The sequence below is a fragment of the Sturnus vulgaris genome, chromosome 5 (assembly GCF_052056855.1).
Source record: "Sturnus vulgaris isolate bStuVul1 chromosome 5, bStuVul1.hap1, whole genome shotgun sequence".
NCBI classification, from domain to species: domain Eukaryota; kingdom Metazoa; phylum Chordata; class Aves; order Passeriformes; family Sturnidae; genus Sturnus; species Sturnus vulgaris.
Genome location: NC_142247.1, coordinates 29,814,383 through 29,836,043, shown reverse-complemented (window position 1 = coordinate 29,836,043; position 21,661 = coordinate 29,814,383). Strand labels below are relative to the sequence as shown.

Here is a 21,661-nt window from a genome sequence, read left to right as displayed (position 1 = left end):
AAGAAAGATGATAGCTTTTCCTTGTACAACAAGGAAACAATAAGAATGATACTGGGGGCATGGTCGAGTGAAGTGGGACTTGAGGCAAAATAGGGAAATGGGTCAGGATAAGAGGAAATGAAGGTTGCAGTGAAGAGAGACTCAGGAAAACTGTAATGATGATTAATTAGGCTTCTCCCTAAATAACTGTTCCCATCTGTACATCTGAAAGCCATTCAAATGTACAGCACACACTTGGAGAATCCTAGAGGTAATAAAGATAAGTAAATTAGATACGAAGTTACAAATCAAAGTATCAGAAAAAAAGTTCATTGCTATTTTGAACTGCACTGTTAATGCTATTACTACTGTTATTTTTAGCTCTGTTTCCTAAGGAAATGGAGGTGATCAAAGCCCCAAAGAATCTTTTAGCTGATTTCAGTCTCAGGTGGGTGGATGGAGGAGAGCAGTCCTACTACTGTCCTCACCCAAGGAAGGATGGGCAGAGCAGAGATGTCTGCTGTGCCAGGTGGCCAAACAGTGCCCATGCAGAGCAGGAGCAGCCGTGGTGGCTGCCAACACTGGCCGTGCTGGGAGGGCATTTTGTGCTGAGTAGGGTGCACTGGTGGGAACAAGGAATGGACCTAGTTAGGGTAGCAATTGAGGAGATATTGGGAACATAGGGAGGAAGTAAAACATTGTGGTGTGATGCAGAGTGCATGGAGTTGTAGGAGAATTTGACCTGAGATGTGCTGGTAGGTGGGCAAACCCAGAGAGGATGAAGAGATTAGTTTTGCAAGCAGGAGAACTAATGATGCCTCATGTTTGTGTGTCAGCTGATAGGAAGGGTCATCCTGGAGAGCATGGGCACAGAAACCTGTTCCTGAAAAGACGACATCTTCAAAAATTACGGAAGCTTAAATTCTGCAGTTCAGAGCACCTTGCTCTTACTGTTATGTGGGAGGATCAGGAACTGGCTGTGGTGGACCTTGTGTAAACATAGGAAGAGAAAATGGTCCCTGCTTTAAAGAGTTTATGTGCAGAGCAAGAAATCAGAAATCACATTGTAGAGCTGGCATGTAGTCCTCCTTTTTCCTGCGTGATTGCAGTTGTTACATGTCTAGGTTCTGGGAGGGATTTTGGGAAGAGCAAATTAGAAAAACAGTTCAAGAGAAAACAAGTCAAGTGCTAAAGAATCTGGACAGATTAGCACGGAAGAATTAAAAGTTACAATTATTGTTCAGTTTAGGAACAAGTCAAGGGGAAGCCCTAGAAGGAGTTTACAACAACAGGAAAAATTTCTGTCCCAGGGATGAAGAGGGGGATTTACTTTAAGGCTGTAGAAATGCTGGAGGCTTTTGGAGGAGGAAAGGGACAAAATATTTTGAGTGTTCAAGAGAGCTTCGTGCACATGAAGGTGTCAGGCTGACAAATGTCTCATGGTGGCTCGTGGCACTCACAAGCCAACTCAAAGGCACTGGAAACTGCATTGCTAGGACCCTTCAAGGGAAAGGGCCTGGCTGCTGCATATCTCTGACACTGCTGACTTGCATCTTAGTGCTGAGATGAGCTCAGCTGCCTTAGAGCACGGTGCTAATAACAACAAGGTCATGGGTTTGGTCCCGGTATGGCCACTCACTTAAGGGTTGGACTTGATGATCCTTCCCTCTCGGAACATTCTGTGATTTCCAGGAAGAGAAGCACCAGCTCGAGCACAAAATTAAGAGGGAATATGCCAATTGCTAGTCAGTCAGACTGGAAGCCTTATCACTGTTTCCTTGGATCTAGCCCAACTCCACAATCAGGTGTGTCACAAATGAGGGGAAGCTGGGCAGGAACAAGAGATGCCAGTGGTGAATTCCAGGAGGATGGAGGAGCTCAGCATATAAGACTGTCCTAAGGTCAAAGAAAATGAACAAAGAGAAAAGCTCATGGTTTGCTTTGCAGAAGAGGAGATCATTAGCTATCCCAGGCAGTTCCAGTGCTCTGACTCTGTCAGAGCCTGATCTAAAAACAGGCTGGGTTTATGCTGTGTATAAAAATGAGAGGCGGTGTTTCCCTCCCCTCTCTGCTTTCCTGAGAAGAGGGAGGGCTGCAAAGTGAGAATGTTAGGGCAAAGGTGGAAATATGCAGGAATAAAAGTACTGACATCTAGCAAGGTGGCAGGAGAGTAATGGAAGAGAAGGAATTTGGAATTTTTACAGTGGGGCAGGGAAGTAGGAGGGGGGTGGAAGAAGTGGGAAGTGATGCAAGAGGAAAAAGAGATGAGGAATACCCTGAGGGATGTGAGAAGGAATAAATAATATCCTGGGAGCAGTGAAAAGCAGCAGCAGGCAGGGAGGGACGTTATTGAGATTTAGACTAATCTTCTATTGAAAGGAAGCAACATGCTCTAGCTGCTCATAATACATGTGTGTAAGCTTCAGTCCTGCATGCATCCACCTTTTCAATGATAAGGAAATAACTGTCAAATTAATTAGGAATTGGGAGCATTGTTCTCTTTGTCTGGCAATCCATAAAGAAAAGATGGTCAAGTGCCATGACTGAAAAGGAGCTGGAAGCTCAGAGAAGGCTTGGGCATTTGGCAGTCAGGCTAACTGAGCTAGATAAAGCAATGCAAAAAAACTTGGCTGGCAAAGCAATCTACTTATCCTGAAACTGGCTAGTGTCATTTTAGCAGTTCTCAGTGCAATGCTGTCTTGTAGTCGCATTTTCCTTGGATACAGAGCTAAGCAAACATTCCTCTCCCTGTTTTTCTTACAGAAGAAGCTGATGTGGAGAGGGATAAGGATGCTGGGCATGTGTGGTGCTGGACTGAACCTGATATGCTGGTCTGGCCTCTCTCTGACAGTGACTGGTGGGGAAGGTGGCAAGTGCCTGACTGGTGCCTGAAAGGTGTTTCTACCTTCTGGGCTGTTAACTAGCATGGGAATTGTAGCAGTTGTACTAATACAAACAACTGTCTCTATAAATCGAAAATGGGGTTTTAAGCAGGGTTTGCTTGGCCTGATATGTGAAGGTCTGACTCAAAATGATGAGAGGAAACTGATCCTGGAAGTAGAAAAATATTCTAATGAGCATCATAGAAATTAATGCTGATGCCCGCTTTATCTGCTGCGACTTGTAGCTGCCCTTTACTTGCTTCATTCTCTGGCTCAGATGTTGCTTTTCTGCATATGACTCCAATATGCTTAGGCACTTCAAAAAATCAAGCAGTAAATGTGATTGCCTTGATTATAAATGTCATCCAGCTTGGATGAAAGAGGAATGGCTGAGCTGGTGTAGTACATAACTGCTGATGATTAACCACAGCAGGAAGCACCTCACAAAAAGGTGTCCAGACCTTGCTGCAGGCAAGTGTGGATTTATCCCCTGTGTATGAGTTAGAGATGGGTGTGATGGGCCTTTGAGTCTCTAGTAATGATAACTCTGCATATGGATTTATTTTCCTATTAATTGATTGGTTCTGTATTGAGTGATGTGCAATCCTGGTCTTGCTGCCTTCTGTGGCAGAGTTCTGCTGTTTAATCCTATATTGAGACTGGGAGGAGGGGAGTGAGAGCAGAGCAGCATTTCATTTCTCCCAGCTTGGATTTGCCATCTTCTAATGACTGTGTATCCTCTTGGCCCTGTGCTGGGAGCGCAGAAGTTTGCCAGTTATTGATTTTATTATTTCATGCACGTCTATATTTTTTTTTTCTGTTCAGATGAGCTTGGGACCAAAAGGGATGGCTGGAATTGCCTTATCAGGTACCCTGCAATCATGAGTCCCTGTGCTAAGTCCAGAATGAGCTGCCAAAAACATACTCTCACACATCAGAGGCTGTGAAACATTTTTATGTGCTTTATAGCAGATGTAGGACCAATGCAATAGCAGATCAAAAATCTCTGACAATAATATACTGTGGTGACAGCCGTGCCTGGCAGGAATCAAGGGTATTGCTAATGCAGTTGGTGCTTGCAGTAGGGAAGAGGATTTCCTTGGTAAAAGGGACAAGAAACCAACCCAAAGTTTCCCCTCCTTGGAGACAACAGTGTTCCCAGGCTGTCCGTCACTTCTGCAACCTTTCTCTGAACCCTCTCAGGTTCTGCAAAAACTTCCAACCTGAGGTAGCCAGTCCAGCTTATTATCTGTGTCCCTCCTCCTTCTGGTCCTTTTGCAGCTGGGCATCTTTTCTGATGACACTGTGCTTGCCTGGGCAGTGCTGAGTTGGGTGCAGGGACCCCAGCTCCTGTGAACTTGCCTCTCAAAATCCTGTGAGAGGACTTGGAGTAGCTTTAATGTGGGTTTTCCAGGATAATCAGTTGGTTTTAATTGACAGTGTCACTTATTGTGTTGGCCTGGCCATCTGCCATGCTTTAGTTAATTCTCAATCCAACACCCAAGAATTCTCTCTGGTCTTCAGAGGCTGTTTTGAACTCCTCAAAATAACCTGTATCCTCTACAGACTCTGTGACCCCACCACGAGCTCTCTTCCCACATAATTTATATATTATTTAAACCCATCTGTACGGTACTTGCTTCCTTTACACTCAATTAATGTCCTTCTGAATGACTCCCGTTGTGCTCTAAACAGTCTTCTAAAATCTAGTGTCATTTGTGTATCTCGATTCACTACCTCCTCCCAGGACACTGAACTTAATTACATTGTGAACCCTATTACTTAAGGGCTCAGATATTGTCACTTCTTGATTTAGCTCCTGCATGTGGATGAAAATTAAGTCAGGAGTTGCTGCTTTTGCTTGTGGGCGCTTGAATTAGCTGTTCCAAGAAGCAATTGTTTAAAGAGCTGAGGAGCTGTTGTGCTCTTTGTGCCAGCTTACAGGTGAATTCCCCCATCTTCATTTTCTATAAATTGTGTGTTCTTTCAAAACTGCATACCCAGCTGTCTTTAGCTACAGCCCTTATGATAGATGTGCAGTATGGGATTATAAATGTATTGCAGCTCCTGAGGTTGTGAATTCACACAGAGCTGATGGTATGATCTTCTGCACATATTTTTCCCCCTTAAGAGTTTTAAGGTTTTCTGAATTAACTCCATGGAGGTATTAAGAAGACTGCATTATTCCTTCAACCTTTGGCTTGAACCTACTTTTCTGTACAACTTGCTTCAAGGTATTATAACATCTCATTTGCTTTTTAGTGTTCCACCAAGTTTCTGTCATTCATAGTGTATTAGTCATCATCCATTGCCAGGATATCTAGTTCACCTTAAAATCAGCCTGTTTTGAGATGTTTAAAGCTGGGCTTGAAGGGGAGAGAGGGGAGGGGGAAAAAAAAGTAGTTGAAGAAATGCTAATGTCAAACCTTCCTTCCTTATTTACGTCTGGGTAAGGTGTTATTTGATAGGTCTTTCTTGATTCTGTCTCCTCTGACAATGCAAGAGTTGCTGAGGGAACATGATTGATTTCTGGGCTTGAATATGCTGACTAAATGGTTTGTTTCTTTATTTGCTGTAATGAAAACAAGCAAATTTGAGTCAGCAGGTGAGAAAGGGCTGTTAGTGATTCCCCTTACTTCAACCTGCTGTGTAAACCTGATAGGTTTAAGGGGCTGGGGGCTATGGGGCTTTGCTCTGTGTCCCTACTACCCTATAACGTACTGTGCTGGGAGCAGGGCTGCCAGCTCCAGGGTATGGAAAATGAATGCCATCTCCTGCCCCACCCCACCACTGTCCTTCAGACACTGCAAAGCAGCTAAACTCAGTTTGGGAAATGGTATTGAGCATCCTGGGAGATCAGGTAGAATCTTTGGGGGAGAGCATACGCCATAGGCTCTGAGAGCCATTTTATGACTATGCCAGTCATAGATTATGCCAATCCTTTGCTGTAGGGCTCTGCAGGGAGGAGGCTGAGGGGACCTCCCACAGATTAATCAGGTTAAACTGTTCTTCAGAGGACAGATAATCTGTGTCAGCATTTGTGAGTTCAGACCCACTGATGAAAGCTACTCTGCAGCCAGTTGGGAGCTGGATAAGTAGGGCAGATACTGTTGAACATAATGGCTTTCAGCACTCTGTACAAACATTTGAAAGTCAAAAAAAAGGATCCCAGTGGATAAAAAGGGGCCAAAATTTGGTGTTTGAACCTGTTCAGATGCATGTAGTGTCTCAAATGAACACTAAAGACACCATGATTCCCAATAGTGCTTCTGGAGAATTTTGCCCTGGAACTGGGTTCAGTTGGAAATTGCTGATTCAGTGGACTCAGCACAAATTTATTGTCACCCTTCTGCCCCCTGGAAATGGTGTGCGTGTTTTAATCAACTCAACACATTTCCTTTGGCTTTATATGTTAATGTAAAAGTCAACGTGGTAATGGCAGTAGTCAAAACCCCCAGGTCAAAACAAATGTACTTCAAACAAGTCAAAGCAAAATGCATTCTTGAATACATTGTTTCAGGCCATTGCAAATTAAGATGACACAGGCTTATGGCCCGTGATGTTTGACTTCCAACAACCTATGAGGAATCTGGGGCCTTAATGTCCAAACAAATGCTCAATAAGATTCAGTTTGCTTCTCTTATTTTTAACTGAGTTCAGTTTTGATAAAGGCTGTGGGGCTGACAGCTCTGAACAACCAGCCTTAATGTATTTCTGCAACTCACATCTTTAAAGCTTGATGTGTCCTGGCAACTCCTCCCCCGTTTCTGAAGCTATCTTTTATCTTTCTTTTTTTTTTCCTTGCAAAGCTTCTAATGTTTCCTAGGTAGACATGAACTACATCTATCAAAGCCCCAGTTTAGCTGCGAGATGGATGGTGGGGTCTGCAATGCAGCCCATGTGGTTTCCCACACATTGCTGGCTCCAAGCCCAAGCCTTGTGCAGGCTGGGAGGGTTTGTGGCGTGCTCAGGCTGCCTGTGACAGCCCATCCAGACTGCACAAATGAGAAGAGGCAGCACAGGGCTGAGAGAGCAGTGCCCGGGCTGGCACAGGAACTTACTGCAGCCACCAGGGCTTGCAGGAGGGGTAAAGATGAAGCCTAGGGGGGAATAGTGGCTTTTGGATCCCTGTCCAAGATATGTGAGATGTTTTCAGGTGGTTTTGGATAGGAGTCTGCTTCCGAGCTCACCTTAGAACATGCACAGCCCTGCAGGAAACGAGGAAGGGACGAGTCCCCCAGGCTTCCTGCTTGTCCTCCTGCCATCCCTGCAAGAGTGGAGAAGAGGGGTGAGCCTTCCTCGTCCTCCTTGCTCTTGCACACAGAATGGGTGTGCAAGCAAGGGCCTGTGTTGGGAGCCAGGTCTGTCGCCTTCCCCCTTCATCACAGCGTGGAGGAAGGGCTGAGACAGGACCAGACGTGCCAGGGGTCCCTGCTGGGCACAAGCCAAGGTGTGTCTCACCAGAGATCATGGCAGCATGAGCCTTGTTCCCACAGAGCAGGGCCTGTAGTACCCCTATTCCTGCATCCTCCCTGATGGCAGAGCAATGTGGGGCAGCTGGGGGGAACCAGAATACAAGCTCCCTTCCAGAGCTGGAGTGCTGCGAGGAGAGAAACAAGTAATGGAAATTGAAATGCAAATTCTTTTTCTTAGTGTAGAAAAGGCCCCCATAAATCAGGAGTGACAAGAACACAAAGACACCATCAGGATGCATTTGCACAATCAAGGGATGTTTCATATATCTGAGAGAACCAAGGCACAACCTCTGCTCCTGAAATAAACCAAATCCATTTTTTTCTCATCAGTGAAGCAGTCTCTGAAATTCCCTGTTTGAAGAGCAACAGAAAAACAGAAAGGAGATTTGAGCTAAATTTTACTCAGATGAGGCATGTTTTCTAATTCAGACAGGAAAATATTTGTTTTAAAGGGTCAGTGAAGAATAAACAGTTCCTCTCTCCCTACACATCCAGCAACATAATAGAGATCTGCATTTTTTTCTCTAGATTTGTCATCGTCAAATAAACAGTACAGCTGTTGAGAACCTTATGATATAATTAGGTAGTCTAGAAACAGAGTAACCTCATGGCAAAGAAAGAGAGCAGGAATGCTTAAACAGAGACCCTGTCTGCAGAACACCAGAAAAAGGAGCCTGGCAGCGTGGAGAGCTTTTTCCAAGGCTTGAACTTAAAACTGTAGATAAACGTTTCACTAACCTGTATATAATGTGAGGCAAGCTGGAGGTGCTGCTATAGGAAGAGGTGGAAGTTTTAATCTGAAATCAGAAGTGACAGAGCTGAGTGATTGAATTTGGTCAAGCAAGCCCTGCCTTGGATTTTAGCTTCAGTCTTCATCATTCTGTCACAAGCCCCAAATCCATCCGTCTTTTGCTGTAGTAACTGATAAAACCCCTGTCTCTCACTATCTTCCATGTTAGACTTGAGACCAGTCTTTCGGGCTTATTAACTGGCTTTCCTAATAGACAGTGTGTGCTGGGCATCTCTCTACTTCCACTCACAGATTCCTGAGGACCCTAACTCCCATGGGTGAGATATCTTTATCCCAGCCTTGCTGTGAGGAAGCTTTTTGTGCAGTTTTCAGTGAGTGTCTTAAAACCAGGTTGAATCTGCCCAGTGCTATCTCTGCATCGCAGAAAACGTGATTAGATATGTGCAAGTGGTCTCATAAATCCACCATAACAGATCTGTGCTCTGCTCTCGGCTGCAATTGTGTGGTCCTGTCTCACAGGCAGTGTTGGGTCACCCTGGCAAGACTGAGGCAGTTGCCATTTTCTGTTCCCTTGGTTTCAGGCCAGATTGGATGTGGTGCTGAGCAACCTGACCTAGTGGGTGGTATCCCTGCCACAGTGGTTGGAATAAGAGGATTTTAAGGTCCCTTCCAAATTAACTAATTAACTAAGATATAACTCTGTGTTGATATGTTAAATGTGTGTTGAGCTCCACAGACTGATGGAGTTACAGGCTATTCCTACCCAATGTACAAATATAGGACCCTTCTGAAAAGCCATTGTGTGGTAAGCACAGGAGTTGTCCCAGTTCGTATTTCCTTCAGCTGAGCCATCATCTCCTGCTATTCCAGCTGTAGAATGGGGATTAGGCAGACAGGCTTTACTGACGTGATTTGTACTGGGTTAAAACTTACAATTGAGTTATGCAGGTTCTGTGTTAATAAAACCTTTCCATTACGCCACCACACGCTCTAAAGCACATTAAAAAGCGGCTGCATTGTGAAGGGCTTGGGGAATTCAGATCTGCTTTTCTGCAGCTGTTTTTCTGTCCTTGCCAGGGTTAGGTGCATAATGTGCCATTAGTTTCCATCTGCTAGGGCTGGAAAGAACCATCTCTGTTTCTAAAAGGTAGCCCATGATAAACTCCCCCAATGCTAAACTGCTTTTTCAAAAAAATTTTTGAGCCATTTCATGAGTAGAAGGGAAGCAGGAGAACTGCTAGAATGTGGGAGGCTCCTTCCTATGTAAGGGTGATTCTCCCTGGATCAGGTACAAAACTGGTTGTGTTTCCATAGGAATGCTATGTGTTTCATGGGTTCCTGCTCTCCTCTGCCTTGGCTGCTTTATCCCAGTTTTGTGCTGTGTCTCACCAGCCTGCTGGTGGAAGGGTCAGTGAACTCTGGGGTGTGAAATGAGAAGAAAAACCTCACACAGAGAGTGGTCATAATGCCTGGATGAAATGGGAATGTTATGCTACTCTTGCCCCAAACAAGCAGACAAACCTGCACGTGCATATCCACGCTGCTCCCTCTTGATACAATACGTAAGAAAATAAGCATGGATTCCCAAATAAGTGCTACTGAGATTAGAGGTGAGGTAGCCAATATTTGATGGTGTCTGGGAAGGGGAGATGGTTGTCTAACCCTAACTCAAATTGTCAGAGTCTTGCCTGTGCTTGGATAAGTTCTCTGTGCTGTGGGCTGCTCTACTCAGGACCCTGTCTGTGAGGATGGAGGGATTTCCTGGCTTCTGTGGCTTTGTTTTGGACATTGAGGATGGTAGTTATGAGAGAAGGTGCTAAAGGATTACAGTAGTCTCTTATGCAGAGCAGAGGGTTTCAGTGCAATGAGGAGGAACAAAAAATAAGGATTCCTTATTTCTCAGTTTCTTTTAAATTAGGGCTACTTGAAAAAAATTGGGTAGTTCTCAAAAATGAAAAGAAAAGGCCTTCTCGAGAGAGATTAAGTTTTCAAATAGGTATGAATGGTTTAAAATAGAGGATTTTGATAGTTTAAAAATAAGTGCATCAAATGTGTCATCAAAAAGCCTAGGCATTCTATGTGAAGAAACAAATCACTTGACGGACTATCAAATCACCTGAATGGCACATGCCTTCCCAGTGAGACCTGTACCAGCTGTTGATTGTCCTATGTGTGTGGCCTGTATCCTGATATGTGTTACATATGCATGGGCATACTTGCTTGGAAAAGCAGCCAGTAATGGGGCCAACACTAGTCTATCATTCCTTTTTTATCCACCTTCAAACAAAATCCTGTCAGGCAGCATCGGGAAGCTGAAAGGAAGAGTGTGAGGGGAAAAATGTGACTACTAACAGGAGAGGAAAGGATCAGGAGTGTATGTGGAGTATTTGAGGAAATTGTCTTAAAGCACGGAGGTAGACAGGACCACTAAAAGCTTTGTATGTAACAGTGCAGCCTGATCTGACAACTGTCATTTGGGAACTTATGGTTCTGTGAGGCTGATAAGTTTTTTTTGAAGCATTGCTAAAACTAATTATCCTGGAGAAATGAAGCTAAACTTAAACAAAGAAAGAATTATACTATGGGTCACTGTGCATGAAGTATTTGCACAAATTTGATTTTCCTTTGTACCCTCCTCCCCAGTTTTAGTGGCATGTGGGTGGGAAGAGTGCAGACTGAGGTAGAGTGGCGTGGGGGAAATTGCTTTATCAGTGTGGTGCAGCATGCAGGGGTTTGAGTGGGTGTCTGGCCCCAGACCTGGCACACTGTGCCTGCCCTGGCCCCCAGCACTGCCTGGCAAGGGTGCCCGTGGGGCTGCAGGACCTCAGCCATCGTGCTGTTAGCTGGGGAATTGTCACATTTGTCATCCTCTCTAATGGCAGAGGGGTGAGGAGTGGAGCTGGCTTTAGGGACAGACTGTTCTTTCTGTGAAAGATGGGAGCTCTTTTGCAGTTGCTTTTTGAGATTTACTGTGGGTCCAGAGTGGCTGTCTCCTATGGTGTGCCAAGTCTGTCTTTACTATCCTGACCTATGCTCTGGTTTTTCCTTTCCTTCCACTCACTGTCATAAATAATGTGCAAGCTCTTTAAAGGCAGTGAAGTGGGCGCTCACAGAGTGCCAGGGAGGAGGCTGTGCTGTACACGCTGTGCAGGTGCTGACGCCTCCCGCCTCAGCCTCCTGCCACACAAACAGGTATGGCAGCTCCTCTTCCACAAAAAAAACTGTGCTGCAGAGGGGGTTTCTCCTTTTTCAAAGAGGTGCTATGGCAGGATTGTCCCTTCTTTTCCTTGCTGATCAGTGGTGACTATTTAAATGAGCTGCTTGAGGGGGAAATATTCTTGACCCTTACCTGATTCAGACAAAACCAAACATCCTTCCTGCACAGCATTCCATGGGGATAGGCAGTTGAAGCAGTGTGCATCCTGGCAGCAAAATGGAAGACTTTTTGGGACATAGGTCATTGTGAGGCATATAAGAATCTGTAGGAAGTAAGGCTTTGAAATATAAGGGTAGATTATGAATAAGGAGCCTAAATCTTCTGTCGTACTTTTTTTCCTACGATACCTCTATGTCTGATTGCATCTGGGCAGGAAAAGCAATTTTCAGATGAACAAAAAGATTGTGTAGGGAAGATGAGTGTTAAGTTGCTGCTAGGTGTGTTTGAAAAAGGATACTGCATGTAGGGTTTTAAAAATAAATTTGCAGAAGTTGATGGGTCTTCCAGCTGTAGGATGTGAGTCTAGTAGGAGATGCTATGTTATCTCAGAGAGCAGCACATGAAGCTACCGCTCCTGATGGGTCCTTTGACAGGGCTGTACAGGGCTGGAAGCAGCCATCCTAATCCACCAAAAACTAATTTATCACATTACCTGGTCACTGGTGCTCCTCATTGACAATGTCTCATCTTGCTGAGCTGGGCAGGTTACATAATTTGGTGACTCTCTGCCTTGGTGATCTGCTGATCCAGGGGCTGAAATGTCTGCATCGTGATGCATCCTTCCCTGCAGTGGCTCTTTGCAGGCTGCTCAGACTCTACTGGAGCCCTGCCCTCTGGTTAGGGGAGGATGGCTGGGTTTTGTACTCTGCTCACCAACATTTTGTACTAGCTATGTTCCAGCTAAGCAATCATCTTTATTCTATCCTGATGGTAAAGTCTCTTAATTGTGAAAAGCAGAAGGGAAGTTTTGGAAGTGTTCTGTGGAAGTGATGTAGTTAAGTATCATTGAATGGTTTGAGTTGGAAGAGACCTTACAGATCATCTTGTTCCAACTTCTCTGCCAAGACCAGATTGCTGAGAGCCCATTCAAACTGGCTTTGAACACTCCCAGAGAATGGGACTGCTGCTTTGGGCAACCATTTTCAGTGCCTCACTACCCCCAATAGAATCATACAATAGTTTGGGTTGAAAGGTTGGTTGGTTGACACTTTTGCAGTGGCAGTATTGAATCAGTGTGCACTATAGAGAGGAGGCAGGAATGTGAGGGTAGCTGACCTAGTGAAGGTAAGGGAACCTGCATGGGACAGAGAAAATGCACATGATCCCTCTGTGCTCAAAAATTAGCGTGACAGAAGATGGATGTCTGTGAGGTATGGAAGAGTAATCCAATAAAGAAGCAGCTCCTAGAGAGTCAGACAGAATGGGGAATGGTTGTTAAAAGTTACAAATAAAAGGCTCTTAAGAAACTCTGAAAAGAGAAAAGGAAATACTTGGCATGGCTAGAAAGGAAGGATGGGGTAATGGGCTAGGCTCTCATCTGTGTGTCCAAAGTGAAGTAAGATTTATGCACAACCAAAATTTCTGACTGGAAACAGTATGGGGGAAAATAAGTTAGACTGCAAATAAGAAGAAGAAACATATATTTCCAGAGGCTGTCAAAAACTCTAGAATAAATAGAGTGTGAAGTTGAATCTATATGAAAACAAATAGGTCACAGGAATACAAATGTGGTACCAGTCCTAAATCTGAATAGAGGCGATGAATACAACAGGCAGAAAGACATCAAAGAAGCAGTAGAGCTGTGGTGTTCAGATTTGATGAAGGCTTTAGCTAGCCTGCCCTATTAGCAACATGCTGTGTAGGAGCTGCCTTTTTCAGAGATGGTCGTTCTGTAGTCAATTGTGTTGGTAACTTGTGCTTACATAGCGTGCTTCTATTAAAGGAAACTGGCGTGTCCTGGAAGGTAGCAAATTCTTTGGCAGATTGGAAAAGAGAGAGATGTGTGGGTGTTAGACTGGTTTTAGTGTTACACTATCACAACTATGGGCTGAATCTTTTCTTGAGGTCCCAGTGAAGGTATTAGTGGAAGATGGAGGTGGAGAGCTTGTGTCTTCTTGACTGTTTATCTTGCACACCTGAACAGCCAGAAACCTCTCTGAATGCAGGCAGGTTTTATGCATTTATGATGATCTATATGCAGTACATTACTTGCCTCTGCATGTGGAGCTTGGACACTTCTCCCATTGTTCTTAGGAAAGATTTTTGGGGAAATCATTTTCCCTGTGAGCACTGTCCTCATCAAATGCAGTAGGAGTTGAGATAGGGAATGTTCTTAGGTCAAAGATGCTGGAGAACAATTTGGGAGACTCTTGCCCAGTTCCCAGCTGTGTCCCATGTCTCCTGTCTGCCCTTGGGTAAATGCATTCATTTCTCTGTGCTCTTGCTTCTTGTGTGCAAAGCAGAAATCATAATGCATCGTTAGCCTGTCCTGTTCAGTTAGATTAAAAACCCTTCGGAGCAGGCAGCATGTTCTACCGCATGTTTATGTAACATTTTGCATAATTTGATCTTGGCTAGCATCATCTAGGACACGTGGAGATACCTCATAAATAATACTAATAATATTTTAATATTGTTAATGCTTAGCACATTCATAGCATTTAATCTCCCCCTAAAACAGCACTCAGCACTGTCGACATCGCAGTGATTGAGCATGAGTCATGTTGGCTCCTTTCCCTGGCATGGTGCAATCTGTCAACTAGCCAGAAAGCTGAGGCCTTCAGTCAACATGTACTGGGTGTCAGGAACACCTGGATCTTCATGCAGCCCTGGCAGTAACTTACTGTGTCGTTGCTGGATAATGCTGTTTGTTTTGGGGTTTTTTTTAAAGTGAACTCTGGTCTTTGGCCATCTGACTTGAGATAGTGGGAGCCAGAGGCTGACAGAGCTTTTCTGTGTTAGAAATTAAAAGTATTACACACTCTGTGTGAGAAAACCAGTCTCTAAGAAGCTCATGCATTGGAAAACCCAAACCAGGAGACACTTTAAAAAACCCCTGCTCCTCTTCTGCTTGCTTTCTAATGAGTAACAAAGGGGAAGGATTTATGTACCTTAAGAGGTAGATGTGGAAGTTCAGATGGTGTCTTGAAGGAAAGTACTAGATGATTTATATAATTTAATTTTCACTGACTGCTCTTTGTTGCAGGATATAAGAGGAGAGATGGAAAAGAGACCAGATGTACTAGGAGAGTGCTGACACATCTGCTCACCCACCACAGGGTCTCTTTTCCTCCTCAGATGAGAAGCTTAAATATTGAGAATCTGTCCTGTCCTTTGTCACACAGACACTTCAGGCCTTTCCTTTCAGGAGAGCATGCACAGCCCACTTGTGTCCTCGAGGAGGTTCCAGCAGCTGCTGTGAGCCTGTTTGCTGGCTGAACCTCCTAGCTTCCAGTTATCTGCTGAGACAGATTGGCCCTTTGCAGTCTTTTCTCTAGGCATGTGTCCTGCAGGACATCGGTGCCAAATCTTCCAGAATACCCTCTGAGAACCAGGGCAGAGTAGCCAGCTACAAACCTTCAAAAGAATTTAAAACTGTGAGAAGAAAAAGGTGCATTCCAAATACGGGGTGGTGACAACTTAAACTCTGAAAATTTTGTTTTAATTACAGCCAATAATGAAACAAACAACAAGAGCTCATATCCAGCTCTCTCCTACTGCCTTGCATTTTGCCTAGACTGTATGCAATTTCTTCTGAGTGACCTTAGCCAAGCACTCCCTACACTTCTGAATTAATCTTTATTTACTTTGCTGCAAAGCTTTGTCACCACATGTCTTTTTTTTCTGTACTGAAGCACTCGTCAGAAAACCCTGCTAAGCTAACCACCAAGCAGAGGATTTAGTGATGCTCCAGCCACTGAAAACGTCACACTGCTGGTAGAAGAGAGAAAGGATAAAGCCACTCTGTTTTTTCCTTCTGCCCCTCTAATCTAGGACTTCTACTAGAGGCAGAGTCCCCTCTAAAATAATTTAGCCTTAGAAACTGGCTCTCTGGAGGAGCAAGGTGCTCACTTTGACATCTTCACCAGGTAATGTGCTGGGGTACATGATACTGCCCTGAAACCTGCAGAGAGAAGAACCCCTGTGCAGAAGGGCATACACACCTTTTAAAACTGTAGAGAAGGTCCTTAATCTGCCTTTTACATTCTTGTTGTCATCTTTACATTCCTGCAAGGCAGGATGACCTTTTATTAAAGGTGCCCTGCACTCCCTTCAGACATATTTGAGTTGTACATGCCTCTAAGCTCAGCTTGAACTTGTGTGGCCTTTGACAACGATAGGTGGGAAGCTCCAAAGAATGGAAAAAGTAGTCTTTAACATCTGAAAACTACTATGGACTAGAAAGAACAAAGAAACCCGTGCAAGGAAAAGGAACACAGTTATTGTTTGGTGGGCTTTTTAGCCCTTTGGTTCTGGTGAAGTTTCTTCTACCTTATTTCTTCTCCAGGGAAATGGCTTCTTATTCAATGACATTCCATCCTTCCTTTTTATTTGCTGTGAAGTTCAGCACCCAGGACCCAAATCTCTCTGTCCTTCATGTGTCTATGCCTCCAGTCTGGGGGCAGTGACCACGGAACCTAAAACCCATAACAAGAGGACAAACCCTACACCCATCCATAAACAAACCTGGCAACATTAGGAGCAGTAAGGGAGCGGAAAAGTAAGGCTTTCCTTTCCTAAATTTCTCTTTCCTGAAATCTGTCATCGTTTGTTCTTTCCTCTTCCTTCCTTGAAACTGAGTCACACAACACTGCTGTTGTGGTTTATGTATGCTGTGTTTATTCAGTGGTTATGTCTAGTGGGCCCACCCAAGATGAGGACCCTGTTCAAACCTATATGAAGGTACAAGAAGGGACTGCAGCACTACCAAACATGGCAGGACTGCTGCATCAGTTTGGCAGGTGCTGAGGAACACTTACACAACTTTGGATGAAGCTGCTGGGTGACAGGGCAATGAAGCACAGAAGCAGAGGGAGAATTAGGAGATTTTTTTTTTTTTCCTTTCCTCTTGCAAAACATCATTTTGATACCTTAGAAGGAAATTTCCACCAAGTAAGCTTGACCACAGCCATATTAAATCTGATAAAAGGTGGTCCAGGCTCTGGTCAGAGAATGGTGACTCTACCAATCTCTCTGATCATTTCACTTCCTGGGCTTGTGGATGATGGGGCATAGTATCAGAACATTCAGCTAGAGTGGTAAAATTCAGACTTTGTCATTCTGGAGCACATTACTAATTAAAATCACTTCTGGGCTACAAATACCTTTGTGTTTTGGCCAGCCAAGTTTAGCTGTTCTCTGGAGCAGAGGTCCAACTGAGTCCAAAATCAAAGACTGACTCTTCCAAGGTCCCTACTTTGTCACTGGGGTCAATAAGGAATTACTTGTGCTATGTGAAATATCTGTAAACAATTAGAACTTTAAAATTTGGACCCCAGTTTTTGTGGTTTGGAGGGTTTTCTCAGCTGGTCCTTCTCTGGTGTCTGTGACTCCTATGACTCCATTTGCAGCAGGAAGCAGCTGCTGAACCTGCCCCTCTGACCAAGAGGTTTTGGAGCAAAATTTTCACCTGTCATACAGCATAATAATGTTCCAAGCTGCAGTCCTATAGCCTCACGCTGTGACCTTGCTGAAGCTCCTAATGTGAAGCCAGGTCAGATTTTGGATAGCAATCTCCAAGGCAGAGCCAGAATGCTGCAGGAGGCACCATTTGGAAGTCAGCAGGAGGTGTGATTCCTCAAGTCAGTCTTGAACTGGTTCCACAGCATGGTGGAGTATTGCTTTCCTGGCAAGAAAGACAGGCAGCCACAACCCCAGCCATCCGAGGATATTAAAAAGCTCTTTCTCCAGGAATAGTCATTATCTCTAATACCCTGCTTAAGTTTAAACTTGGGTAATTACTTTCATCTGACCTGAAAAAAAGATTCTCAGGTGGGTTTTTCCTAGGTACAGTATTTTTTCATGCTTTCTGTAGTAAACAGCTTTGTAGGAATGCTGCACACCGTTAAACAGATGCTCTGTTGCACCCTGAAAGATAGATGCAATTTGGAGGTGGGTCATTATGAGTCGAGAAGCTCTGGGGCTCAGCTGCTACAGGCGGGAGGTAATCATTAATAGCAGGGCTATGCAGCAGCATTGATGGAGATGCATGGTATTTGTGAGATATTTGAATAATTAGCAGTGGGATCTGCACACCTCTCCCGGAGAAAACACCAGGCTGCTTTACAAGGCCAATGTGTATCCATGTAAATGGTGTGACAGCCAGAATTCTTGGTATAACTCATGCTAGCTTTAGTAGCAGTGAGTGCTGGTGGTGAAGGGTATCTTATAGAAGCCTTGCTTTTCCCTGCAGCCTCCTGGTTGATTAATGGCCCTACACCCAGTCAGAAATCTCCTGTTTTCTCACAATTTCTGGAGTATCTGAAGACTTGTCTCATTGTTAATACCTCTTTTTTTCCTTCAGGTTCCTTTTTAGCCTCTTAATCTTCACGGTATGTTTTTCCTGACAGAAATTTGGTTTTAGTGGACTTGAGAGTATAATGGATGCATTTAGAAGATCTAAATAAATCATTATGGAAAGAGTTTTAAGAAAGGAAAGATTTCCTTCATTTTGTTTCTGTAATGAAAAAAGCAAACCTAACAAAATTTTTCAAAAGCAGTCTTCAATCCTTACCAAACTCTGAGGGGGAATATGATGTGGTGCCTGAGAAACAACTGACTTAAATTCAAATTTAACTTAGAACCTAATGAAAACTGAGCTATTCAGCCAAAAGCCTGTGTGGTGTCATATAGGACCCACTTTCTGAGCCCTTGGAAGTAAGATCAGAGTCTGACCTATGGTGCTTTTTTCTTTTTGGTGTTCATCTGATTTAACATGGGAACAACTGAGTCTTTGTCTTTTGCAATGAATCTGTTCTTGATAGAACGTCCCTTCCAAAGAGCAGAAATATAGAAGCATTGCCAAGCATCTAAAATTTCTCTACTGCATCCCTTTTCTGCAGTTTCTTGTCCTGGCTCCCAGTAACACCAATGCAAGTTAAGTCTTCCCCAATGCCTCTCAAATCAATGTAACAGGTTCACTGTATTTGGCTGTGCCCCAGTCCTTTCCTTGGCATCAATGTTCTTGAAGGCTTGAAGACCTTAGCAATCAATGCTTATGTCAGGTGCCTGAAGTTCAGGTGCTCCTCCTTCACAAGAAAAGTGTATAAAGGATGGCATGATGAAAGCAAACATGTACAAGATTGCAGAACATGGGAACACCCAGAGCACGTTGACCTTGAGTGCTTGCAAAAAAGCAAAATTGCCCTTGTGGCTTGGCCACCATGAAATCCCAATACTGCAATGTTGGTTGTTGGCATTTGATTTCCAAGAGAATTCAGACCTCAAAACCAGGGTGTTCTATGTTGGGTGAAAAAAAACCCAACCTTTTCTTTCTGTTACATTGAAAATTTTCTTTGCACTAAAAAAGCCATAGAAGAAATGCCTCAGTCTCTTCAGCAAAGTAGGATTTTTTACGTTTCTTGTTTTCAAAAATGTTTTGGTTGTTTTGATCTATTTGAACCCAAACACATTTTAAGAGGTATTTTCCTTCACATGAACACAGTGTTACATTCACTTGCTTCTAGTGAGTTAGCTCAGCAGACTGAGACTGAAGAGAAAGAACCCTGTTGATTCTTCTAGCTTGTTTTGTAGGAAAAGACCAAACTCCCATGTATCAACACAGAAGGAAAAAAAACCACAAAAGCTGAGTGGTGATAACAAAAAGTGGAGGGGGCAAAGAGTGAAACTTGCCTGTGAGAACATTTTCAAAAGACAACAGCAATGAGGTAGAGAAAATGAGCGTTTTTTTTTCCTGGGGATTGTTGCTTTCTCTGACCTTTACAATAAATCCCTCCTTCCAATATAAATGGAATATTAACTGTCCTGCTTCAAGTACAGCATCCTACTGGCTTCTTGCAGGACAGTCACAAGGGAGGAAAGTAAGGAAGGGAACACAGCTCTGTCCTTAGCTTGTTTCAAAAGGAGAGAAAGAAAATGTAATCACTGCAGACTGGAATGACAGGGTGCAGCTATGTAGCTGGTGGGAAGGATGGTGGGATGAGTGGGAAGTGGGGGGGAGCCCAAAGGGGAAGCAGAGAGGAGTGATCATGCAGATGTGATGCAGTGTCCTCAGCCGAGCCTGCCTGGCAGCAGTTCAGAGATGGGAAGCCACAAGGAGTTGTACGAGGGGTGGCTGGTGTTTGGGATGCATTGCATGTTTCCACTGAGCTGCTCTTCTCTCCATTTGGGAGCAGGAACAGGTTCTGCCATGACCAGCCATACCACACAGCTGGCAGGCTTTTGCACCTTGCTGTCAATGCTTTGTAGTCACACATTTCTCTGCACGTTACACAGGTCTGAGATATTCAGGACTTTAATTGGCACAAGGCATACCCTAGGAGTAGTGTGGAAACAGCAGCAGGAAACACTGAGGGGTTGTCACACTCATAAAGCTGATATATTTTCTCTGCTGTTAAGAGCGCCAGCCTCTGGGGAGCTACTTGTGCCTCTGTAGCTGATGATAGAGGAAGGGGAGAGGGGACCCAAAAGTACTGTTTTATTTTGCTCTGTTGTGGTTTTGTCAGTGATGGAAAATGGAGGCTAAGGTCAATCCCAAGAACCTTAAGTGGTTCTCAGCTTTTTAGGTGCAAGGTATTTACAGCTCCAGCACAGCTCACATTTCTTCTGCTCTTTGTCATTCAGAAATTGAGCCCAAAAGCTTTGCCTGTCTCCCATTACCTGTTCCTAACATCATCTTCCATTATGCCCAGTCGTGTTGTCAAGCACTACCACAAAACATGTCCCAGAAACATCTGTGTATCTCTTTTCACCTGTCCTGTAGCTTGTGGCTTTCAGTGCACCCCAGATGGTTTGGGGTGAATGACAGGTCTGTCCTGGTGTGTGCTGGTGATGCATGTCCCTGTTGAAAATATCCTCATCCTAGAGTTGCCCTGTCCATAGGAAGGCAGGTTGGAGGGTCAGTAGATTCACGGTGGCTATCTCTGGCCAGCAGCTGGCCAGGCCCTGCTCGGGGTGCAGAAGGACAGGGTTGGCACCCAGCAGCAAAGAAAGGTCTTGCTGCCACAGCTATAGAACCAGTGCAAGTTTTTTAGGCAAAATATAGTTAATCTAGATATGGATCTTGATGTCCACAGAGAGTGCTGAAATGAACACAAACTTTTTTAAGGAGAAGAGATTTATGTGGATAATAATACCAGCCCATGGTTACTCAGTGATCCTTGCAGATCCTCCCAACCAAGAATATTCTGTGATTAACTCAGGAGATACTTCTCTTTTGCTGTATTTCTTTTTTTCAAATGAGGGCCATGGTCTTTTTATCTGAAAGGGTTTGAATCAACTGTGAACTGTCACAGTTAGGGGGGAAAAGACCCCTCCCTTTCAGGGCAAATTATTACATAGTGGATTGCTGTGAATTTTCTGGTACCTTCCTCTGAAATACCTTGTGGTGGCCAAGGAGAGAAGGTGGCCATGGGCAGAAATTGTGAGAGTCTCCTTTTAGTTTTCCAAACCATTTGCAGGCCCCTAAAAGTCACTGGGAAAGATACTGGGAATGAGGCTGTGGGAAGGGAGAGGAGCAGTGAAGAAGGGCTGGAGTGGAGCGGAGCGAACATGTGCATGGGTTTGCTTGTAATTAGGAGATTTAAACTTTGAAAGAAGTTAATTAATAATGAAACTTCTGACTGAATGATGCAGATTATGAAGACTGGCTTTGTCAGCAGCTGCAATTAATTACAGGCTCAGGCACAGGGAAAAGGAGGGGGGTGAGGGATGTGGGAGAGGGGAGGCATTGCCGAAAGAAACATGATAAACCTGGCTGCAGGCTGTTGCTGTGGTGACAGAAGGCAGTAGCTGTGGTTGACAATGGTGACACATTGAAGGCAGCAGATAGTCCTAATTACCCCCTCCACCGACCCAAGCAGGCAGCAACCCCTCCTGCTTCGGGGTAGGAGATGCTCTGGTTTTCTCCTTGCACTTTCTTCCTTTCTGCTGCAGGTTTGTTGTGCTTTTTCAGTGTTTTCAACTGCTCTGAAAGGAAAACCAAGGGGCAGTGGCTTTTTCTAATGTCACTGTGATATCCTGGGAATGGCCAGAGGCTCTGTAATATTCTCACTTTGAGACGTGACATCTAAAAAACAGGGAGACGAAATCATCTGCAACTGGCCATTGCATTTTGAGCAGGAAGGTGAGATGAGATTGCACATCTGGCCTAAGTTTCAAGCTTTTCGGGACTGCTTGC

General features: G+C 44.3%; 1 protein-coding gene across 6 annotated transcripts in view; it reads left to right on the top strand.

Moving 5' to 3' along the window:
- CACNA1I (calcium voltage-gated channel subunit alpha1 I) overlaps positions 1 to 21,661 on the top strand; it is a 168,477-nt gene that overhangs the window by 53,445 nt on the left and 93,371 nt on the right. The gene's annotated exons all lie outside the window — the stretch shown is intronic.